Source organism: Protopterus annectens, chromosome 7.part0, assembly GCF_019279795.1.
Source record: "Protopterus annectens isolate FY-2018-M chromosome 7.part0, PAN1.0, whole genome shotgun sequence".
NCBI classification, from domain to species: Eukaryota; Metazoa; Chordata; order Ceratodontiformes; family Protopteridae; genus Protopterus; species Protopterus annectens.
Window position 1 is genome coordinate 120,613,806 of NC_056739.1, and position 24,584 is coordinate 120,638,389.

The following is a 24,584-nucleotide window of genomic DNA, read 5'->3' on the forward strand; positions in this document are numbered from 1 at the left end:
GCCATCCTGGCTACCATCATCTCTCTGACTCAGTGTCATTGAACCCCAGCCATCCTGGCTACCATCATCTGTCTGGCTCAGTGTCCTGGAACCCCAACCATCCTGGCTACCATCATCTCTTTGGCTCAGTGTCCTTGAAGCCTAGCCATCCTGGCTACCATTATCTCTCTGGCTCAGTGTCCTCGAACCCCAACCATCCTGGATACCATCATCTGTCTGGCTCAGTGTCATTGAACCCCAGCCATCCTGGCTACCATCATCTCTCTGGCTCAGTGTCATTGAACCCCAACCATCCTGGCTACCATCATCTCTCTGGCTCATTGTCATTGAACCCCAAGCATCCTAGCTACCATCATCTCTCTGGCTCAATGTTCTCGAACCCCAACCATCCTGGCTACCATCATCTCTCTGGCTCAGTGTCCTCGAATCCTAGCCATTAATATACTTTAAACAGGAATGTTGTTTTGGCTTCCTAGAAAAATACCAATATACTCCATTGCCACATGATCATATGATTTAGTTAGTTAGTTTAGGGATAGTACACTAACAGGACTGCTTTGTGAGAACATTTTTTGCCTAATAATCATTCATTAAACCATTTGTAATGCTTTTGCCTAATAATCATTCATTTAACCATTTGTAATGCTTCTTATGAACTTAGCCTCTCACAGAGTGATCTCTGTTGCTTAGGACAACATCTTAGGTGTTTCACTGAGCTTGGACCAGTGACCTGGGTAGGTGCTTCTGGAGTGACATCTGCTCAACACTCTGGAACTGCAGCTTCATTGCCACTTGCTGATGTTGTATACTGCCTCAGTCTTCCTTCTTGGCATATGAAACTGGTCATCTCCCTCTGAATATGCCCTTGGCTTTCCCTTCTTTAGCTGAAAGTCTGGATGCCTTCCACATTAAAGTAGGCCCTAGGTTTTATGTAAACTGCTAACAGTTTTCTGGCAGATCATTGTCACTTCCAGGGTTATTATCATGATCCACAGTCAATGAAGTTAACTAGTTCTGCTTCAGCCTATATGCTTGGTTAACATGCCTTAACTGGTCTCATGTTTTCTTCATGTACTCTGGAACAACAGCAGTGCACATGGAGGTCTACTCTTTGAAGCAATGTATCCCAGTTACTGGCTCAGTTAGGCAATCTCCAGCTTCATCTGTTGCTCTTCTGGTAAAATTTTCAGTGCTTTCCCAGTCTCTGCTGAATCTTAGTGTTAGGCACTAACAGTTAGTTAACTTAGTTAGTTAACACTTAGTTTGTTAGTGTTAGTGATCACATCTGCCTTTAATAAATATGGTTTAGAATGTAGTCACTTACATGCCCACATATGCTTTCAATAAATCTGGTTTAAATTGCAGCAACTTACCAGCCCACACCTGCCTTTAATAAATCTGGTTTAGAATGTAGCCACTTACCTGCTCACATATGATGTAAATAAAAAACATCCTAAAATGTATATGTCTGTACAGGAATAACCTTGCAGTTACAGTACTAGGGGTCCCTGGTATGGCAAGTTTCAGATAATCTCAGTTTCTGCTGCAGGAACTTGCCAATGGGCCTTATCACTTTCACAGCCCATTTGAACATTTGTACAAATCTTTCAGTCAGGCCATCTATCACTAGGTGGTAAGGTGAGCATGTAGAATGTATAATTCTAATTTACTTTATTAATTTGATTTGGCAAACTATATTTATGTAGACATTGTCTTTATACTGTCATGGTTTGCTTTTTCAGATGTTGTTGACTCCATAAAGATTTTCTTTGGACTATTTTTGTGAGAATCCTCTTTCTTTAGAAGGATTCACAAATTCAAGAAGATTGCATTACCATGGCACGTGGTAATCACCAAGGCTGCAGGAATGCTGACTGTAGCATATCCTGGATCTTTTGACAACAAAACCAACTTCTGTTTAAATCATCACTCTCCATGTCAGTATGGCCTAACCACATAATGACTTTTGAAGGGGACTTCAGGTTTTACCATTCGCAGGTGGCCTTCACTGGATGTTACTTTAGGGTCATATAGCAAACTTCCTTGCCATACAGATAGGCGCCACTTCCTTGTTGCAAAGACAATGTATATAAATGTATTATCTCCAGTTTATTCCATTAACATATCTGTTACAAAACCAGATCATTCCTCGTTTCTCCCCATATGTGGTAACTGTAGATTAACTGATACGGGTTACTGATCTGGAGGATCGACAATAGCTGGATCATGAGACTTCTGATGTGGCAGATGTGACAGTCTAGTAGCATCCCATGCTGTCTTGAGACATTCCCCTAAAAACTAGAACTAGCATTGCAACTGGTCACAGTTAACATGGAAAGCTCTTTCCTTGTGAAGAAGGTAGCTGTCAGTGGCTGCAGACCTGTAACTACCATAAATATTTGTCCGTATAGGCAGTGGCTAAACTCCTTTGCTCCACAGGAAAAGCTGAAGGCTTCATTGCCCATCTGAATATTATAGTTCACTAAATCTTTATCATTAACCTTGAATTAAAGGCAGCAGGTGTCTTTCTGTGCCACCACGGCGGTCATGTGATACAAAGGCACCCATTCTGTAAAGTGACGCATTGCATTCTAACCTAAGAGATAAGCATAGATCAAAGCAGGTTTGCACTTTAACACAATCATTTTCGTTGTGTCCTTAAGGCATGTTTTGCAGACACCTTCATGTATATGCTCCCATAATAGTTTTTTTTCTCAAAGGACTGGAAGTTTCCGATTCAGAATTAGTCTTGCTATGCTGTATGTCTCAATGGTTACTCTAAAGAGTGGAGCTTGAGTGAGTGGCTTTAGCTTGATTTTTTTTTTATGTAGTTTAGTAAAACTGTGCAGGCTGATGGCCCATACAGCTGTGGGGTTTATCACTTTTTCTCACTGTTTTGTGACTGCGAATGTGGAGGTCAAGCTCCCCACCCTAAAAAAAGGGGTGCAGGAAGATTGCTTCCTATTAGAAAAATAGTTTATTTTTTTAGTGTTCTTAAGTTGCATTTCTCAGTATAGAAAAATAGATGATGTGTGACTTATACGAGGATAAGTCAGCCAAATATTGGTGAACCTGATTCAAAATGGTGGACACCATCGCTCAACTGTCCCTGATTTTCAGAAATGTCCCTTAAGTTGACTGCATATTGATTAATCTGATTCTAATTGATGTAAACCACCTCTCACCTATCCCTGATTTTCAGGGACATTCCTTATTTTGACTCAAAATTTTACTCTGTCCCTCCTAATCCCTGCTAAAACTGGTGGGCTGGGGAGAGAAAGTGGTGCATTACACTTAATAAATGATAATGACTTCAGAAAATGCACGTTAATTCAAATTGTCTTATTTTCTCAACTTCTCAAGCTAATAGTACTAATATTTTAAGAAGTGTCCTCGATTGTCCCTGATTACTTCTGGATTTGTCCCTGACTCTGGAGGTTATAGGTTGAGAGCTACATCTAAGCGATGATAGATGAAATGAGTCGACTGGATGGCCTTATCCTGGCAGCCCTTGAGGGAAATGGGATAAATGCAATGGGCAATGCTTGTGGTGCATGTGATGAAGCTGAAACTGTCATGTACTCCTTTTTCTGGGGAGAAATCGAGGATAAAGAAAGGGGAATTAATTTTCTGTCATAGAGAGGCATCAGAGCCCAAGACAAAGTGAAATATACAGGGAAACACAGAAACGGATAACTGGTGCCAGAGCCATGGCCTAAAGTTAAATGCCAAGAAATGCATAGTCATACCCTTCGGGAAAAACAAGGTTACCCCTAGCTACCATATAGGTGGCAATCCACTGAGCACAGAAGAAGTCATCAGGGATCTGGGGACCCAGGTTGACAGTAGCCTTTCGTTTGACACTCATGTTGCTAAAGTAGTTAGGAAAACCTTCTACATTGCCCACCTGATCATGAAGGGATTCACATCTAGATCAAGGGAGGTCATCGTCCCCCTGTACTCATCACTCATTAGACCTATGATTGAGTACAATGCCCCATTCGGAATGTATCTGACCCGACACCTGCAGCAGCTGGAAAGGCCCCAAAAGTTCCTCACCAAAAGGATAAAGGGTCTCAAAAATATGTTTTATGCTGCCCGACTGAAAGAACTCCAGCTCTATTCAGTCTCATACCGCTTGCTCAGAGGTGACCTGTGCTTGACATATAAGGCCATGTCAAACCCTGATTTGATGAATATGCTTCACCTCAAAAAATCTAGATCCCTCAGAACCACAAGGGCGGGAGACTTAAACCTTGACACGGTTATTAATAGAACGTGCTGGAGGGACAGATTCATCACCCAGAGACTCCCTATGCTGTGGAACAAAATCCCGGTACATGTGAGGCAGAGCACCTCGCTGGCCTTGTTCAAGAGGAATCTTGACCAATGGATGGGGGATCGCAGATATATCCCAGGGATTACTTCAGTGTCACTGCTTGACAGAGGCACAGCAAAATAATAGGCATAGTTTTATTCAAACTAAAGGGGTGGCGAAAGCCACATAACTATGGGCTAGGCTTATAAATGCCCTTGGGCAGATAGCCTAGTATGAACCTATGAACCTATGAACCTATGAAAGCATAATATTCATAGGGACAGACACTGCTCAATGTTTGTGACAACACTGCACGTGGCATTTCTGTAATGAATCATAAATATATATGAGAATGCATGTAGCTCTGTTCAAGGCCGCTGCTGTGTTGGACTAACGACTTCATAATCTTGTGTACCCGTTACACCCTTTTGGCTTTCTGAGTATTAACTCATCTTTGTGTGAGTATAAGTGAGAGCAAAGACCTTATTTGGGGGCCCTCCCTTACTCATAAGTGATACATAGGTTCTGTAGTTACACATCTATTTTATTACTGCATAGTAAGCCTCATTTATGACAACAGCATCATTTGGTGTTACTAGAGACATTCATGGGCTGCACTGAAAAGGGCTGGGAAATTCAAAATTTGGCAACAGTCTTTGATCGGCTCTTACATTTTATGATCTGTCTATGGCAGCTATGAGACCGTTCTTATCCTTTCAATAACATTGCACAGGCTCATACGTGTACTAATGCTGTTTCTTCTTCTGTCTTTGCAGCCTTTACCAGTGTTGAAGTATGTACCCATCTGGCAGTTGGCTTAGAAGATTAAAGAGCTGTTAAGAAGTCAATTCCTGTAGTCCAGTGGTGCAAGGTTTGATTCCCTTAGCCTTCATTGTCTAACTATGTGACTCTGAGCAAATCACTTAATCACCTCTCGCAAGCTGTGTGTGGAAAAGGTCCATAGATATCACTGCTCTACCATGGAAAACAAATAAAATAAATACTACCCACAATGAAGATGTAGTTTGGTATTGTTTGAAGGTTTGTACTATGGCTGTATCTCGCAGGGCTAGCCTTTGGTCAACTGGTGTCCTAGACAAATGGGCTCTACCACACCCCTCCACACCACCCTGTGCCCCCATCCTAGTCTACCTACACCATCCACATTTATTTTTTTCTTTCTTTTTCTCAGAGTTTGCCTTACTCTTCAGTTTTGTTTCCTGTATTCATTCAACATATTTTAAAGAAACCATTACTTTGCTACAAAATAAATAAATAAATAAATAAATACTAGAAAAGTGCCCCTGCTAGACCGGCGCTCTAGGTAGATGCCTAATTGGCCTATGCCTAAGGCTGGCTACGTGTATCTCACATCACCCAAGTAAGGCAGCATATTACCTGCTTTACTTTTGCTATTTGAACTGCCTACCTACAAATTGATGCATGAACAGGCAGACATGTCTGCTAATTTGCACAGTCTTAAAGGAGCTGTGCTTGTGTTTCCAGCTTGTTAAACTATTTCCATGGCCATGAGCCCCAGAGCTTGAAGTCTAAAAATCCTGTTCTGAAGGTGAAGGCTCCCTAAAGACTAGCAAAGTATTAGTTACAGGGCATTTATTATGTCAGTGATAACCACTTGGTGATCAGGTACCATAATACAAAGCAAGCTGAAACTGTATCTTGTGGAGAACATTTTATGGAGAGAATGTATTTATTTTTTTCCACATTGTATTGCTTTATGTAGGTATAACAATGTCTTTTTATATATATATATATATATATATATATATATATATTGTTATTTCCCCAAAAGACTGAGATGTAAACTATGCAGCTTAGTGCTGCTAAATTTGAATGCCTTCTTTCTCACCTTTGCAGAGGGAAAACGGATGTGCTTTACTGGGTGTTGAACCTATGTCTGTTGAATAATGTAAAGGCTCTCAGCTTTCTGAGCTATACTGTGACACTAAATAACCCTCCTATGTTTAAAATACAAATAATATAATGCAGGACCCAAGTTTAGCAGGTTGGCACAAGGATTTGAAATATTATGCAGTGTTTTTCAGTGTTTCTTCTTGATCTCTGAAATGCAGTACAGTGCTGTTTTTTTTTGGGGGGGGGGGGTGTTTATAGGTACAGTTTACTTATGCTTTGACAGTTTCCACCAAAGATCTGGAACTCTGGAACAATTTCTGAAGAACAGTCCTACCTGCTTCCTGGCCCCAAGAGATACAATGGCAGACTGAGAGGAATCTGTTTACATTGTTGAATTCAGAGCAGACAGTTTTCAGCAAGTGAATTGCTGCATATTACTCCTAAACCACACCTGCTACATAATTTGAATAAAGTGCCACCTTGTGACAAATTATTTTTTTTAACTTATCTGCCTTCATGAAATGGGAAGGTCCCAGATCCTTGCTTTCATAGATTACCTGGGAGGTTGCAGAAACAAAGTGGTTAAACTGTTATGCAAATGGACTTTGAGCTCTCTTTTGTCAAACTCCATTAGAAAAGAAAAAGAAAAAATATATATATTTTAGTTGGCATGGCTTTTCAGCTCTGTCATCACTATATTCAAGAGCATATACTTTCTGTATGTTACAGAGTTACATAAACTGCTTGCGGATGAGGAGTAGGAGGTACAGTCCCCTACATGTATTCTATGATCAATATTTTTTTGATAAACATCACCATTTCAGATAACAGTTCTCTCCTCCTCCTCCACCCCCCCCCCCATTTTGTACAGCTTTGTTATAACTACAAATAGAACATCCAACCAGATTATGGTCATACCAGACATTAATTGATTAGATTAACTGCCTGATGGAATGAATCATTACATAAATAAGTAAGTAAGTGAGTAAGGCACAACATTAAAAGGACTGGACTATAGGGTTTCAGAGAAGTCCCCCCCCCCCACACACACACACACACGCACACACTTCCTAGATTGCCTTATTAAATCAATGAATAACTGTATAGATAGATAAATTGATACAATTAAATATATAATTTAATGTGGACTGTATTGTTAAGATAACTCTCTGAATACTGCAATCGTTCAGTTAAAATGCAATATTCTTTGCAACCATTTATGCTCATGGCTTACTTAAGGGATTTATGCAGCACATCAGGCCTGGCAAATTAAACTAATATGGATATAATTAATTCACAATAAATGGACTTTTTGCAACACTTTCTTGAATTTGTAGCAGGTGTCAATTGAAAACAATCCCTCAAATATACTAAACGTATGGATGTGACATACCGCATCAGGTTTACTTCTCTTCTGGATTTACCATTGTCTGGTTATAGTAACCTTCATTTTATCACAAAGTTTCATACATACCAACATTTTCTGAATTGCAGAACCTTTTATTTCCCTATAGATATTAAAAATGTCAATAAAGTCATGTAAGGAATACTCCCTTAAAAGCTATTCCATTTGTTGTAAATATACACAATTCTAGCAGCACTGATGAGTATAAACATCCCATTTATTCAGTTATCCATTGTCCCACTATCTAACCATCACAGATATTCTGAGTTATCCATTGTCCCTTTATCTAACTGTCACAGGTATGTGAGTTATGCATTGTCCCTTTATCTAACTGTCACAGATATGTGAGTTATCCATTGTCACTTTATCTAACTGTCACAGATATGTGAGTTATCCATTGTCCCTTTATCTAACTGTCGCAGATATGTGAGTTATCCATTGTCCCTTTGTCTAACTGTCGCAGATATGTGAGTTTTCCATTGTCTCACTATCAAACTGTCGCAGATATTCGGAGTTACCCATCATCTCACTATCTGACTGTTGCAGATATTTGGAGTTATCCTGACAGTTAACTGACAGCCCTCCAAGATAGTATAGCTTGTACTGGTGTTAGGACATATTTTTTCACAAATCACCTATAGAAAGGACAGTCAGGTCACTGTAAATGAAAAGATTTTTTGGATAAACACCTACATGGAAAAAATGTCCTGTTTTAAAAAATGGAAATGTATAGAGCATCCAAGCCTTCTTTTGTGCACACGTGTTCAGACAGGATGGCGTGCATTTGTCTAGATCAGGGAAGAGAATTTTTGCAGCAGATATTTTGCAATATTTGACAAACACTAGCCAGGATTTTTGCCAGGTCAAAAATGTAACAGTTCACAGATAGTAACATTTGATGCATCTCTGATGGTTGTTAATGCTAGGAGCATTAATAATAAAGTGTTTTTATTAGAAAATGTGCTACGTTCCCACAAGATTATTGTTGTTATTGTTTGGGAAACATAGTTAAAGAATAATGACTGGAACCAGTGCTCTCAGGGTATAAATGTTTTTACTGTAACAGACATTCTAACAAAAAATCAGGTGAAGGTGTTATGATAGGGATTAAAGATAGCTATGAGACTTGTGATTATTACATGTTTAATGCTAATACCAATACTATAGACCATGTAACTGCGACAATAAAGACAACCCTGGAACATATAACAATTGTTGGAGTGTACAAACCACCAAAGTCAAGTGCAGATGACCTAGAAGAATTCATACATTTCTTACATGAAACACAGGATGGAAGAATAATATTAGCTGGGAACATAAATTTACCAGAAACAGACTGGAATAACATTGATTCAACAATGTTAGTAAAGAAATTATTCACAGAGTATATTCAGGAACAACAAATGCTTCAGACTAAAAAAACTTACCAGGGGACGGAATATACTAGATATTGTTTGTGTTCCTAAAGAAATTACTGTAACTTCAAGTCAGGTTTTATCACCATTGATGTGCAGTGATCATGGGGTTATAAAGGTTAACTTGTTGCTAGATAATTCTGCCAAATTGAAATCTAAGCCAATGCACAGAAGGTTAATTACAGATTATAGGGAAGCAAAACAGTTACTATATAAAACTAACTGGAGTGAGGTGTTCAGTGGAAAAACTGCAGATGGAATGTGGAAAGTTTTGATAGAGAAAGTGAAAAAAATCAAAAAAATGTTTAACATCAGGATCTAGGCATGTAACATCAGGGGGTATATTTCCCTAAGAACAAGATACCTGATTAAGGAGAGAGACAAAAAAATATAAGAAATGGAAGAGAGGTCGAACTACAGCTTTGAAAACTGAAATAAATGAGCTGGACAAACAGATTAATTATAGTGTTAGACAAGATCAAGAAAAATTTGAAGAAAATTTATATAAAGATATTGAGCATAATAGGAAACCTTTTTATCGATACATAAGATGTGGAAGGAGTAAAGATACACAAATTGATAAACTATGTACAGATTCTAAAATTTATTCTCAGACACAACAGATTATAGATATATTTACAAAATCTTATGCAAAACAGTTTGGCTCCACAAAAGGGGTGGTAAGCTGTCCTAGTGACATCCAGGTAACCCCAGATACTGGAATCAAATTAGATTATATTGAAAAAGAACTGTGCAAACTGGATCCAAACAAAGCACAGGCAGGAGACGGAATAAGCAACAATGATATGAGAACACTTAAGCAAGAACTTACTCTGCCATTACATCTATTATTCACTAGGTCATATAAATATGGGGAGATTCCTCAAGATTGGAGACATGCACTTATTAAACCTGTCTTTAAGGGAAATGGGAGTAGGACAAACCCAGAATCATACAGACCCTTAAATCTACTTTCATGTTGTGGAAAAATAATGGAGAAGGTAATACTGGATAAGTTATTGTCAGAACTGGATCGGTTGGGACTTGAAACCATATATCAGCATGCATATGTTGAAAATAGATCTATTACTACCTGTAACATGATGTTCTATAACAATATAATAACAGCTATGAATGAAAAATTGTGCTGTGATGTGATTTATATAGATTTAACTTCAGCCTTTGACAGGGTCATGCACAAAACACTAATCAATAAATTAGTACAACTAGGTATTGATGTACTGTTGATAAGATGGATAGCTGCATGGCTTACAAATAGGACATGTCAAGTATCACACACCATCTGGACAGGTGAAATCCTTGGTTACAGTCAAGGTGTCCCACAGGGCTCTGTACTAGGCACTTACTTGTTTAGATTGTATCTTTCAGACCTTACTTTTTCATCTGAGGTCTTCTACAGTCTGTATGCTGACAACCTGAAATTGGGTAAACTGATTACAAGTGTTACAGATAAAGCATGTCTGCAAAATAATTTGACTAAATTGACCATTTGGGCACAGGAGAATAATATGTTGATAAATACATCAAAAACTAAGCATATGAGATTTGGGAGACATAAACTGAAAGGTGAATATTTAATACATCACACAGTGATTGAAACTGTAGACTCATTTAAGGACCTGGGTATATGGGTAGATTCAGCTATGTGTTTTTCTAATCATATCAACCAATTGGTTAATGACAGTTATATAACTATAGGTTGTATAAAATATTTATAAAGTCTAGGAAATCAAACATATTGAAGTCATTGTTTGTTAGTTACGTTAGACCCAAACTTGAGTATGGAATACAATATGGAAACCCTATAGGAAAACAAGCATGAATAAACTGGAAAGAGTACAGTAGAAATATACTAAGGGCATCCATGGATGTGAAAATCTAAGTTATTATGAAAGACTAAAATATCTGAACCTGTACAGTGTCCCTTACAGATATTTAAGAGGAGATCTTATTCAGGTATATACGGCATTTAGGGCAACTACCTCTGGGAATGTTTGGGGTTATCAAAAAGTACTAGAGAATCATCGGATAACCAATGTAGAAGATTCTATAGAATGAGAAGTGTACTAATTGGTTCTCTGACAGAGTAGCTGATGCTTGGAACAGACTACCAAATTACATTAAAGCAAGTACTAGTTTAGATATTTTTAAGAACAACCTGGACATTTATTATGGGAACAAGTGTTTTGGCATATTGGCAAGCTAGAAGGGCTTTAATGCCCGTGCTTGAAACATTTGTATGTATGTATGTATGTATGTATGTATCCATCGTCCCACTATCTAACTGTCACAGATATTCAGTTATCCATCATCCCAATATCTAACTGTTGCAGATATTTGGAGTTATCCATCGTCCCACTATCTGTCACAGATATGCAGAGTTATCCATCGTCCCACTATCTAACTGTCATAGATATGTGGAGTTATTCATTGTCCTGCTATATAACTGCTGCAGACATTCAGAGTTATCCATTGTCCCACTATCTAACTGTCGCAGTTATACAGAGTTATCCATCATCCCACTATCTAACTGTCACAGATATTCAAAGTTATCTGTCATCCACTATCTAACTGTCACAGATATGTGGAATTATTCATCATCTCACTATCTAACTGTTGCAGATATTCAGAGTTATTCATCATCCCACTATCTAACTGTTGCAAATATTCATAGTTATCTATCATCCACTATCGAACTGTCACAGATATTCAAAGTTATCTGTCATCCACTATCTAACTGTCGCAGATATGTGGAATTATTCATCATCCCACTCTGTTGCAGATATGCAGAGTTATTCATAGTCCCACTATCTAACTGTTGCAGATATTCGGAGTTATCCATTGTCCCACTATCTAACTGTCATAAATATGTGGAGTTATTCATTGTCCCGCTATCTAACTGCCACAAATATTCAGAGTTATCCATTGTCCCACTATCTAACTGTCGCAGATATGCAGAGTTATCCATCGTCCCATTATCTAACTGTCACAGATATTCAAAGTTATCTGTCATCCACTATCTAACTGTCGCAGATATGTGGAATTATTCATCATGAAAAAATAGGCGAAATGACACTATGAGAGCCGGCAGTTTTAAAATAAACAAACGAATTTAATGAAAGTTAGCGCTTTCAGCGAAGTTGATACTCCACCTTCTTCAGACAAACAAGAGGAATTCATGACATTCACGTTTATAAATAATTACTGATGATTAAATAACCAATCCAGTAAAAGTGCATTTAAACTAAATTACTCCATGACAACCTTAAAGAAATATGTAAGTTGCATATCAGTTTGAAACACTGGCAATGTAAATAATGCCTACAACTACATACTCCTATTGAAGCGTGTGATGTACACACGAGCTAATAAAAATAATAATAATTAGTTATAATGAATATACACCTCTATCCTGTTATTTTAATTGATTACTATATTTACAAAAAATTATATATACATCACACGCTTCAATAGGAGTATGTAGTTGTAGGCATTATTTACATTGCCAGTGTTTCAAACTGATATGCAACTTACATATTTCTTTAAGGTTGTCATGGAGTAATTTAGTTTAAATGCACTTTTACTGGATTGGTTATTTAATCATTAGTAATTATTTATAAACGTGAATGTCATGAATTCCTCTTGTTTGTCTGAAGAAGGTGGAGTATCAACTTCGCTGAAAGCGCTAACTTTCATTAAATTTGTTTGTTTATTTTAAAACTGCCGGCTCTCATAGTGTCATTTCGCCTATTTTTTCGTGGTTTTGTCTTGTGGATTATTTGGTTTGTGGAAGTTTCATGATATGGCGAATTCGACTGGAGCGGCATCGCAAAGTTTGTTCACACAACAGGAGGAGTCTAGTGGAACGCAGGACAATGCTATTGGCAACCTTACAGCACTTGTCCAGGTTCTTTTGGGGCGTGTAGAATCTCTTTCCCAAAAGGTGGACGCGTTTGGCAACAATAACACGCTGAATACTGAGCATAGAGTGAGTGGGCACAGTGAGGAGCGTGTAAACGTAAACGCTGTTCATAATTCAAGTGGAGAACATTTGAACAACGCAGGGGAAGGTAGGAGCATAAATAACAGTTCGGATACCGCACTTAATTGCGACTTTAATCAGCAAGGTGGCAATGGTCAATCTGCACTTCAAGGACGTGTAGTTAACCCCCCACTAACTTTCACCGATAACATTCCTACCATGGGTAATTTTCTAAATAATAGTAACTTTTTTAGTGGGTCATCTGAACCTAATGGTGCTTATAGTGATATAAATGATGTAAATGAAGGGGCATGTAACTCTCTACCTCGCACCATTGATGAGTTTGATTCCAAGCTGTATAAATGTTGAAAATTACAGCTGGAAGTCTCATATTTGGAGGAATGCATACGTAACAAGATTATTCCAAAGGGCTTACGTCAATGGCGTTTTCCCACCGGTTTGGTCGATAATTCGCCCTTTCACAAGGAATTGGTTGCTCTTTTTGACAGACAAGGGCATGAATTCTTAAAAGCACTTATTAGTTATTATACTAAAGATATAAATACTTTAAAATCTGAGTTGGAGGCACTTGAGCATAGTATTAAGTCTGACAAGGATTTCCTAAGATATAAATATGAATATTGTAGAATATTCACCAGCATAGAGGCTACTATGAATAAGCTACTTGTTACTAAAAAGAAGAAAATATCTAGGGATATTAATGACTATGCTAACAATCAAGCTTATCCTAAGCCTCCAGCCAGTGCTCAAACAAATGTTAATGACCATCATAACAATCAACAAGGAAGTAACATTGTTGAGAATCCTAATCATGGTCATAATAATGGTGAGGCTAATAATGAGCAAAGACAACCTTTAAGGAGGAGTCCAAGAGTCATTAATAATGATAATAACAATAACAATAATGGAAATAATGGGGACCGTAATGGTCCACATAATGATAGACAATACAATTCGGCTGATAACATACAAGGTGCTGATGTTCAGAACCAGCAGGTTTTTCGGCCAGGCATGAATGGCCAGAACAATAAGCGTCAGTCCAACTTTCGGCAGAATACTTCAAGGAACAGGAGATGAACACGCAGGAGATAGTTTTTAATCAAGATTTTGGTATTAAACCCCGTCTACATAAAAGCAGTGACGGTGAATTTGTAATATACAACTATACAGCTTTGGATATACAACCAGACATGGTTGATTTTTTATCAAAGGATTTAACTTTTGTTCCTGGTAGAAGTATGGATATTGTTAAAACAATTATTGATCTTAAAATATTTGTTCGGAAGCTTAACTTAAACTTATTAATGGGGAATAATTCTGCAATTGTCAATACATTACGGGTTTCTAGTCTATATAATCCACCTCTTCATCCTGGTTTAAACACCTTAGAAAAAATGTGTGAAGTCGATTTATGGGCTATCAAAAACCAAGTTATATATAAGCATAATAAGCCCAAATCTAATATTTCAACTTTAGAGCAAGATTTTGTTAACCTATTGAAGGATTGTAATATCAGAGTAATGAAGCCGGACAAGGGGGGAGGTTTGGTATTCATGGATCACTATATTTATATTGATTACATGTCTAAGCACCTCAGTACACCCTTTTATACCCAGGTCACATTGAATGAAGTCAATGTGGCACACAAAAAAATCAAAGGAAGGTTAGATGATTTATTTCTGGAAGGCTCAATTAGCACTGATATGTATCAGTATTTATCTATGATTGCTCCTAGAACACCTGCTTTATTTGGTTCTCCCAAATTACATAAAACAACAATTGCCCCCCCTTTTAGACCCATAGTTGATGGGAGAGGGTCAATTACCTATGCATGCACTAAATTTATTGATAGCGCGTTAAAACCATTTATAGAAAGCGAACAGCAGATATGCAAGGACTCGTGGAGTTTTTTAAGTAGTTTAAATAAATTGGAATATTCAGCTGAAGTACTTTTCTTGACTATAGATGTCAAGGATTTGTACACAGTAATACCTCAAGATATAGGAATGAATTGGGTTCGTGAATTTATGCATGCAAAAAAGGCTAGTGATAGTACTATTTATTTAGTGGAAGCATTATTGGAAATCGTGTTGACTAACAATTTCATGGTGTTCGAAGGAAATTTTTATTTACAAAAATCAGGAGTCGCAATGGGCTCTCCTTGTGGGGGTTCCTTTGCCAATGCCGTTATGGCATATTGGGAAACCAATAAATTGTTCATGGAAGAGTCATTCCGAAAACATGGAATCTGGTACACAAGGTACCAAGATGACATCTTTTGCATTTGGAAAGGTGATAAGTCACTCATTCCCGCATTCATTACTAAAATTACACAGCTCACGGAATTTCTGGAATTCACTTATAACATAGGGGAATCTGAAATAAACTATCTTGACATCCTCTTGATTAATGACAGGACTAATGGCAGATTCAAGAGTTTAATATATAGGAAACCCACGTATTCTAACACCTTTTTACATTTCACAAGTAACCATCCATATCATCAGAAAAAAGCAGTGGTTAAAGGACAAATCGTGAGGGCAGCTAGAATGATCACAGATTCATGTGATTATGATCTAGAATGTGACCGTCTTAAAAGGATGTTCATCTATAGAGGATACCCAAACAGTTTGATCATCAACATAATCAAAGAGGTTACTTTTAAATGTATGGGAGGCCATTTTACCCCTTTATTGGTTAATCATACGTATTGTGGGAATGATGTTCTTGACGATTGTGGGTTGGGGGGACATGATTTAACCTCAATCAGCAAGGTTAAGAACGTAGGGTATCATACAAGTTTTTTATGTACATACTCCTTTGACTATCAAGCGATTAAGGAGGTTTTGAATAAGAACTGGGATACTATCAGAAATGATGACACTCTGTTTAACATACTAGGAAGGGATCCAAAAATTACTTATAGAAGAGGTCAAAATTTAAAATGGATGTTAGAGAAGAAAAAGAAGTCTAGTTCTCATAGAGTCCTGGGTATGTTCAAATGCGTTTTTTGTGCTCAATGCAAACATATTAAGGTGGGTAACCAAATTTTCATTAATAGTAAAACATACAAAGTCAGCAGCCATTATAATTGTGAGTCCAAGAGTGTCATATATGCAGCATTGTGCAATTCCTGTAATGCTTTCTACGTTGGAAAAACTGAGCGTAGATTAAAACAAAGAATTTATGAGCATCAATATGTCATTACCAAAAAGATATGACTAATGCCCTGGCTAAGCATTGCATGGAATATGAAGGACACGAGTTCAAGTTCGTGATTCTGCAACATAGGGAAATTGACATCAGAGGTGGGGCTTGGCAGGTACAATTGGAGATAGATGAACTGATGTGGCAGATAAGAACTAGGGCGCACATCTTCCCTGGTATAAACGACTGTGTATCCATTAAATGTGTGTTGAGGTGGATTTCTTTGTAAAGATAGCAAGGGTTCATTAAATTTTACATGTGCCTTTATTAATCAGTAACACTCCTTGTTTTAATATATATTTTTTTAACATCTTTTTATATTCTAAGGTGTTTTTGTAGGACTTTTCATTAGTTATATTTTTGGTTTGATTCACATATCAGTTAGTGGATTTATACGTTTTAATAACCTGTAACACTGTAATTTATGTAATTTAATGATATGGTAAAGACCAATGTTTTTATTTTGAGTTATTATTTATGATGAACCAACTAAAGAATTTTCATACTGTATATATTTTCTATTCAATTCATTTGATTTTAATTATATATTTATAACATTTTATATAATTTTTTGTAAATATAGTAATCAATTAAAATAACAGGATAGAGGTGTATATTCATTATAACTAATTATTATTATTTTTATTAGCTCGTGTGTACATCACACGCTTCAATAGGAGTATGTAGTTGTAGGCATTATTTACATTGCCAGTGTTTCAAACTGATATGCAACTTACATATTTCTTTAAGGTTGTCATGGAGTAATTTAGTTTAAATGCACTTTTACTGGATTGGTTATTTAATCATTAGTAATTATTTATAAACATGAATGTCATGAATTCCTCTTGTTTGTCTGAAGAAGGTGGAGTATCAACTTCGCTGAAAGCACTAACTTTCATTAAATTCGTTTGTTTATTTTAAAACTGCCGGCTCTCATAGTGTCATTTCGCCTATTTTTTTGTGGTTTTGTCTTGTGGATTATTTGGTTTGTGGAATTATTCATCATCCCACTAACTGTTGCAGATATTCAGAGTTATTCATCGTCCCACTAACTGTTGCAGATATTTGGAGTTATCCATTGTCCACTATCTAACTGTTGCAGATATTTGGAGTTATCCATCATCCACTAACTGTTGCAGATATGCAGAGTTATTCATCGTCCCACTATCTAACTGTTGCAGATATTCGGAGTTACCCATCATCTCACTATCTAACTGTTGGAGATAAGTGGAGTTATTCATCGTCCACTATCTAACTGTTGCAGATATTCAGAGTTATCCATCTTCCCACTATCTAACTGTTGCAGATATGCAGAGTTATTCATCGTCCACTATCTAACTGTTGCAGATATTCAGAGTTATCCATTTTCCCACTATCTAACTGTTGGAGATATGCGGAGTTATTCATCGTCCACTATCTAACTGTTGCAGATATTCAGAGTTATCCATTGTCCACTATCTAACTGTTGCAGATATGCAGAGTTATTCATCGTCCCACTAACTGTTGCAGATATTTGGAGTTATCCATCGTCCACTAACTGTTGCAGATATGGAGAGTTATTCATCGTCCCACTATCTAACTGTTGCAGATATGCAGAGTTATTCATCATCCCACTATCTAACTGTTGCAGATATTTGGAGTTATCCATTGTCCACTATCTAACTGTTGCAGATATGTAGAGTTATTCATCATCCACTAACTGTTGCAGATATGCAGAGTTATTCATCGTCCCACTATCTAACTGTTGCAGATATGCAGAGTTATTCATCGTCCCACTATCTAACTGTTGCAGATATGCAGAGTTATTCATCGTCCCACTATCTAACTGTCGCAGATATTCAGTTATCCATTGTCCCACTATCTAACTGTCCCAGATATATGGAGTTATCCATTTGTCCAACTATCTAAGTCTCATTTAAGTTAATCAGCTTGATTACTACACTTGTGAATAAAATAGGTTCATAACATGACAGTATCATTTGAAAGGATCAGATTAGACAAACTTGTACATATCTTGTTAGGAGAAACAAATCGCTGTGTCCTTTGCAATTGGATGGAATGGTCCTTGTTTGATCATTTATGTGTTAGGAATGGGGGGGTGGATTAAGGGATATGAACCAATGGCTGGTGCATCCCAAAGCTCATCTGCATCAGTAGTGACTCAGAATACATGAATGAGTGCTGAAATAGGCTTCCTATTGTAATGGTGGGACTCACAATACCAAGTCCTGAATATTAAGCATTGCCTTTCACCTTTAAACTGTTTTTCAGAAGGGTAAACCCATTCTACCTACAAACCTATATATATATATATATATATATATATATATATATATACACACACATAGGTCTACTTTGTTTCATTGAAAACTCATTTCACTGAATTTCAGTTCATCCTTACCAAATCGCCGAAAGCTGAAATTACTGAAAACTCATTTCACCGAATCCCATTTCACTGAAGTGAAGTACTGGCACTGTGTAGAGTACTGTAAGGCAAGTAAAATGTATAGGGCCTTTTCCCCACTGTAGTGTGATCCTGGAGTTAGTCTAAATAGTTAGGGGGGTGTGGGTGGCCCAGACCCCCATGTAATTTGGTTTTATATTATATTTCACTGAAAGCTTAGAATGCTGAATTTCAAAACACTACATTTTAAACCATAGACATTCACACTTACAACACCAATGACTAACTCTTTCCAGAAGATAATATAAACCCAAACCCCTAACTATACATATATATATATATATATATATATATATATATATATATATATATATATATATATACACACTAACTCTAGGATTGTGCTACAATGGGGAAAAGAGCATATACCTTTTACTTGCCATACAGTACTCTACACATTGCCAGTACTTCCAGTGAAGTGAGATTCGGTGAAATAAGTTTTCAGTAATTTGAGCTTTCAGCAATTTGGTGAGGGTGAACTGAAATTCAGTGAAACAAAGTAGACCCATATATATACATATACCAATTGTGGGATTAGCATGCCTCGGGGAAATGGCAATGTCAGACTTAATATATGTAAGTCTAGATGTTTAGTTATTCAGTCTCTACATTCTGGAGCTCTGCATTGCCAGCCTGGACAATTCAAACTGTTACAGCTGAAATATGCAATTCCTGCAATGCCAATTACAAATCTTCAGTCAGTGTCTGACAATGAAGGCAAACTACCCAGTTGCACTGAGATGTAGTTTGCTGTTTAGTTGGGTGTTAATGTATGTGGGGGGTTGCGTTGGTGACAGACTTAAAGGATGTATGTGTCAGATGTGGGTTGCTGTTTAGTGGTGTGGTAATGTGTGTGGTGGAGTGCATTGGTGATAGGCTGGAAGGATGCTTGTGTCAGCTTCAGCTGTCGCAGTTATTATATCCACTAAGATGTTCTTTTTTCTGCAGGTATGGGTGCAGTCTCAGATGGGATTTATACAGTGGTGTAGGGGTTGAGGGTATAATACCCATATCAGGTAGACATGGGAACCACAGCCCTCAGATATCATGAAGGAAAGGATGTACAGCCCCCACAACAAATGTTTGTTTTTGCTTTTCACAAAAAAATGATGTCAGCAAGTATTTGCCAGCTGTTTTAAGGGTTGGCACTGTTCACTAATTCAAATGTAACATGGAGTGCTGAAAGAAATGTTAACTCAAACTACTCTCCTACCAGTCTAATGCCTCTTTCATCCACTCGAGGAATACCACAAGATTTAATTCAATGTTTTTCTCTCCTCTGTTAAATATCATTATATTATGTATAACTTGTTGACTGTGCAATATGCTATAATCATTTCATTCAGCAATTACTCAGATGCTTTTCCCTGCCAAGTAATTATCCTGTAAAAATCTATTTGTTTATTACATGGGGTAGTCAACTGATATTTACTCTCTTAATCTCAATTTGCCATTGAATAACGCTGCTGGGTATGTGACGAATACCTTGCAGGAATTTAGACTATGTGTCTTGCTGCTGTTGTAGTCAGCAACTTGTTGAAAGTGTGACCAGTAGCTTTCCTTTGGTGTATCACACATTGCTGCAGTTAAATGCAGAACAGCATCATACTGGAGGGTCAGTGACCTACTGGGCATGTGGGCAGAACATTTCTGGAGGTAGAGGAATCCCTTCCTTAAAGTGTTAGGACTCCCCTGTTGGAGAAGTGTGTAATACCTTTCTGGTGGTATAAAATGCCCCTTACCAGAGCCATGGCAAGTACTTACCAGGAGTGACAAATATAACTTTGCTGAATATATCTGAAGTATTTTCCTGTAGATGTGGTTAGTACACTGCAAGATATGGGTTGTACATTGCTAAAGGTATGTTCAATCCCTTAATGAGCATGTCTGTACTGCCTTGTTAGTGAAGCAGTAACTTTCTAGCACTGTGGGCAGTAACTTCTTGGATGTGTTAGCTGCACCATGCTGCAGATGTGGGCAGTATGTTTTTGGATGTGTTAGCAGCACCATGCTGCAGATGTGGGCAGTATCATTTTGGATGTATTAGCGGCACCATACTGCAGATGTGGGCACTATGTTTTTGGATGTGTTAGTGGCACATGTTGCAGGTGTGGGCAGTATCATTTCGGATGTGTTAGCAGCACCATACTGCAGATTTGGGCAGTATGTTTTTGGATGTGTTAGCAGCACCATACTGCAGATGTGGGCAGTATGTTTTTGGATGTGTTAGCGACACCATGCTGCAGATTTGGGCAGTATCATTTTGGATGTGTTAGCAGCACCATGCTGCAGATGTGGGTAGTATCATTTTGGATGTGTTAGCAGCACCATACTGCAGATGTCGGCAGTATGTTTTTGGATGTGTTAGTGGCACCATGCTGCAGATGTGGGCAGTATGCTTTTAGATGTGTTAGTGACACCATGCTGCAGATGTGGGCAGTATCACTTTGGATATGTTAGCAGCACCATATTGCAGATGTGGGCAGTATGTTTTTGGATGTATTAGCGACACCATGCTGCAGATGTGGGCAGTATCATTTTGGATGTGATAGCAGCACCATACTGCAGATGTGGGCAGTATCATTTTGGATGTGTTAGCAACACCATACTGCAGATGCAGACAGTATGTTTTTGGATTTGTTAGCGACACCATGTTGCAGATATGGGCAGTTCCATTCTGAAGAGGAAAATAATGTTCTTGCAGTGTGGACAGCACATTGCTGCAAGCATGTGTACTTTTTTTTGGTAATGTGGAGACCACTCTGATGGTTGTATGGAATACTTTATTGGTGCTGTCAGGAGTAATTTGATGAAGACATATGGAGTACCCTATTACAAATGTGCTTGGGAAATACATTCTGGAAACATGTGAAAGTATATTTCCTAAAGAGAGAGTGAGCATTATCCTTTTAGATATGTGCAAAATATCTTGATGGAGGTGTAAAAGGAAAGTACTTTTTGGGGGCAGTAGCATTCTGGAGGTAAGACTGAGCAGTACCATGAAGGTAGTGTGGGGGGAAAACATTGCTCATGGCTGGACCATACCTTGCTGCTGAGGATGTGACAAGTACCTTGTTAGAGGTGAGGGAATACCTTCCTGATGGTATGGGATATGTTAGGAGTATTATACTGGAACTATAGTCAGTATCTTTAGGGAGGCATAAGTAATATTTTGCTGAAGTGTGAATCAGCTGTACCTTTTTGGAGCTGTAGGCAGTACATGCTAGAGGTGCAAGCGGTACCTTTCTAGAGGTGGCAGCACCTTAATGGAGGAGTGAGTGGTACCTTGCTGTAAGTATTGTCAGTACCACACTGGAGACATAAACATTAGTTTACTGGTAGTTGTGCAGAGGACCTTACTGGCTGTGTAAGCCAGTACTGGTGGATACAGGAACTGCATCTGGCTGTAATACTAGAAATGATAAAGTACATTGCAAATGGTTTAGGCTGTAACTTTGTGGCAGTACATACAGAGTTTTGATATAGAGTTAGGCACTACAGGCTGGCATGACAAGTACCGTGCCATAAGTATGCACAGTAACTCATGGGATATCATGACCAGTACCATGCCATAAGTATGCGCAGTAACTCATGGGCTATCATGACCAGTACTGTGCTATAAGTATGAGCAGTAACTCATGGGATATCATGACCAGTACCATGCCATAAGTATGCGCAGTAACTCATGGGCTATCATGACCAGTATCGTGCCATAAGTATGCGTAGTAACTCATGGGCTATCATGACCAGTACAGTGCCATAAGTATGCACAATAACTCATGGGATATCATGACCAGCACTGTGCTATACTTATGAGCAGTACCTCATGGGATATCATGACCAGTACCATGCTATAAGTATGAGCAGTAACTCATGGAACATCATGACCAGTATCATGCCATAAGTATGCGCAGTAACTCATGGGCTATCATGACCAGTACCATGCCATAAGTATGCGCAGTAACTCATGGGATATCATGACCAGTATCGTGCCATAAGTATGCGCAGTAACTCATGGGCTATCATGACCAGTACCATGCCATAAGTATGCGCAGTAACTCATGGGATATCATGACCAGTATCATGCCATAAGTATGCGCAGTAACTCATGGGATATCATGGCCAGTACCGTGCCATAAGTATGCGCAGTAAATCATGGGATATCATGGCCAGTACCGTGCCATAAGTATGAGCAGTAACTCATGCGACATCATGACCAGTATCGTGCCATAAGTATGAGCAGTAACTCATGGGCTATCATGACCAGTATCATGCCATAAGTATGCGCAGTAACTCATGGGATATCATGACGAGTACTGTGCCATAAGTATGAGCGATAACTCATGGGATATCATGACCAGTACCGTGCCTTAAGTATGCGAAGTAACTCATTGTAGGCATGGGATATCATAACCAGTACCACACCATAAGTATGAGCAGCTACTCATTGTAGGCATTGGGTAAAACCTGTTGTATGCAGAGCAGTGACTTTTAGACATAAGTAGGGTAGATAGATCAGCATGTATGCATACCTTTAAGAAGCTTTCTATGGGCTTGCACATGTGTATAAATACTGTGCATGTGCGAGCTACACTGCCATTTTGTAAAGTGCTGTTGAGATGTAAGCATGTATGCATGTAAGGGGCTGTCAGTTAATCAGTTTGTTTATATTTTATTTTGCTGCTATTCATCCTGATGTGTTTCTATGTAATAAAGCATATAAACGAACTACCTCGCATGTTCATCTTGAATCATAACACAGGATGAGCGACAGGTAGCACATTGTTGTATACAAGGCAGTAACTTTTAGGTAAGAGCAGTAACTTGTTCTACAGATTGGGAGTAACTTATAGGTATGAACAATGGCTTGTAGAGATGGGGAATAACTTGTTGTAGGCATGAACAATGGCTTGTAGGCATGGATAATAACTTATAGATTTGAACAATAAGTTGTAAGTTGTTGCCAAACTGTCACAGTTTGATTTGCATCCTTTGTGCATCACTTCTACTCAGCCCCTGCTTACTGTAATAAGTTTCACATCCCTTATTCTTATTTTCTTATTTTCTCCTCTTGCTAGTATTGAGAAGTTCCTTCACCATTTTTGTGCTGATAAATTATAAGGAAAATGAATTATTTTGCTTGCACAGAAGGCCTGAGAGTTGTTTTGTCTATTATACAGAATTGCAGTTAATGTGCTCTCCCTCACTTTATTTATAATCAGTTAAGTCCTTATTGTGTTATATCTCAATTGAAAGAACAAGATACAAGAGAACAAAATGGACCATATCATGACAGAAACCAATTTACACAACAAATATACCATAAAAATTGTTTTGTAGGAGGGAAATCCCCTCCCCTGCATCCCTCACACCCCATCTAATTATTTATATATGCTAACTGCACTCCCACATCTAATTATTTATGTATGCTAACTCCACCCCCACATTTAATTTTTTATATATGCTAACTCCACTCCCACATCTAATTATTTATATATGCTAACTCCATGGTTGCACAAAGGAACCCCCCCCACCACCACCACACACACAATGAATCAGTGCTGGTGCACAAATAGAAACATCTGCAGCTTTGGATGTAGCACATGAGAGTGGTCATTGCCAATTGACAATTACTCTTCTAGACTAACTTCCCTAATAACTCCTATGATCAGAACTGACAGCATCACATACTGTCTGTAGAATTCTACAGTTTTCTATCAATTGTAATTCAGTTACATGAGTATTCAGTCAAATGACATAGACCCATTTGGAATAACTCTTACTTAATCTAATCTTACTGTGTTGCCCACTTGGGCCCAGATCATATCTGAAAAGGGTCCATTGATCAGTGTACTTTACCATTTTTAAAATGTATA